This window comes from Aquarana catesbeiana, linkage group LG05 (assembly GCF_042186555.1).
Source record: "Aquarana catesbeiana isolate 2022-GZ linkage group LG05, ASM4218655v1, whole genome shotgun sequence".
Lineage (NCBI taxonomy): Eukaryota > Metazoa > Chordata > Amphibia > Anura > Ranidae > Aquarana > Aquarana catesbeiana.
The window spans coordinates 346257733-346259900 of NC_133328.1; the positions used below are offsets into that span (position 1 = coordinate 346257733).

Here is a 2168-nt window from a genome sequence, read left to right on the forward strand (position 1 = left end):
TAGGGAATGTGGCATATAGAAACTTGCTGCAGATACCTGCTAGGTGTGACCTGTCAGAAGATAACTTACTTCCCGCCCTCTGTTTGTTCAGTGATTGCATTAAATGGGCCAAGCCTGCAGGGTTAACAACCCTCCCCCCCCCCCCCCCCCCACTCTGAGCTGAGCAGGAGGCATGGATGGGCAAAGAGATTGCATCATGTAGCTCCAGCTCTCTTGTTCTCTTTGCTGTTTCTGTCACACACAGTCAGAGCAGGGCAGGGAACCTATGGCTCTTAATTAATAAAAGGAATTGTGTCCCTTTGGTTAATTAGGAACAGCATCAGCTCAATTTTTTTATGTTTACAAGAGTCATGCAAGCATTGTGTCTGCATCATTCTTTGTTAATTTCCTCAGTATTAGCAGCCATTTAGTAGAATAGGAAGGTGTTTACCACTTCAATACAGGACGTTTTCCTGCAAGGCCAATTTTCAGCTTTCAGCGCTATCGGAATTTGAATGACAATTGTGCGGTCATGTAACACTGTACCCAAACTAAATTTTTATCATTTTGTTAATGCAACTAGAGCTTTCTTTTGGTGGTATTAAATCACCACTGTTTTTTTTTATTTTTTTCCTCTATACACAAAAGATTGGAAATTTTGAAAAAAAACACACATTTTTTTTGTTTCTGTTATATAAAAAAAAAATTGCACTAAGGTTGTGTAGCATAAGAATTGGAACTACCACCATTTTATCCCCCATATTATCTTTTTTCAGACAATATATACTGTTTGGAGGTTTTCACAAATCTTAAAGCCTAAAATGGTAGATTTATTGTGTGTGTGTGTGTGGGGGGGATGCAAAAATAGCTCTGGCAGCAAAATGGATAATACTAATGCAGCAAAATAATCATTAAAGGTCATAAGAACAGATGTTACACTTGATCTTAGCCAAAGGGCCGAGAAGTGATAGCAGCAGAAAAATCATGAACTGCTAAAGGCCTGATTTACTACAGAGAAGAGAATGGAATATGCATTTGTTTAAAACACCCAGTCATGTGCAGAACTACCCATATTTGTTACATAATTTCATATTTGGAATGAGCACTGATTCATGTTATACTGTACACTTTATGCTAGTTAATCATCCCTTAAACGATAAAAGAGTATAAAAGCGGCTTGTATGTTCATGCACTGCCAGTTTGCTAGGGTGAATTTGTCATGTAGTTGGGCAATTTATTTTAAATATTATTAAAATAAAAATTATTTTATTTTTTAAACTTTTCATGACTAGAGATTCCTAGGCCAAATTTAACAGTGTTAGCATTTGTTGACTAGTTTGATAATAACTATGTGACTAATTTGCATAGCTAAATAAGTTTTTATATTTTGAAGAATATATAAAACACTTATTTGGTACACTGCTTTAATAAAAGCCTGACTGAAAAATGTGCAAAAATGTTACAAAAACTTTTTATTAATAAAATATTAATATTAATTTAATTGTATTTCAAAGTTGAGGATTATATTATATTTGTGGTGCACTAAAATAAATTTGGTTTTAGTAAAAAATATACTGCAACATAAAATAAATTACCATTGTTTGATTATTTAGGAACTCTACTTTTAGAAAATATTTACCGGTCATTTTATAAAGTGTGTCGTAGGCACTCAATAAAGGTGTATATGAATCTGCCACAAGCCTGACAGAACCATCACATCATCTCAATTCACTTAAAAATAACAAAAGGGTCTTATTTAGCACCTTTTTCTATGTTAACATTTTTGAATTTGTTGCAGCCATAGTGACACGATGTAAAAGTATCACAATTAGAAGCTTCCTGAATTTGTCATTGGTACTGTCACAAGACTTCCATGAGTTGTACATATAGCCATGCCACCCAAAAAGTGTCACAATTGCTTTATTACATCATCACTAAAATGTTTTGTGAGTTTTTATGTAAACAAAATATGTGTTTTAGTATGTGTGCTAAACATAATTAGAAGAATATTTCTCAAAATATTTTAAACAAATAGTTAACCATAGTTAAACTATAATTAACCATTTTCTATGTGAATACACTTTCCCAGAATCCCCCCTCCAATATTATTATATTATACAGGATTATTACAGTGCCAACCGTTTGCAGAGTACTTACTGTCAAAATAAAGGAAGACAGTACAGTTTCAA

The 2168-nt window shown here is 33.4% G+C and overlaps 1 pseudogene; it reads right to left on the reverse strand.

The window, feature by feature from the left end:
• Positions 1 to 842: 842 nt before the first annotated feature.
• LOC141146439 (U2 spliceosomal RNA) lies at positions 843 to 948 on the reverse strand (annotated as a pseudogene).
• Positions 949 to 2168: the final 1220 nt, after the last annotated feature.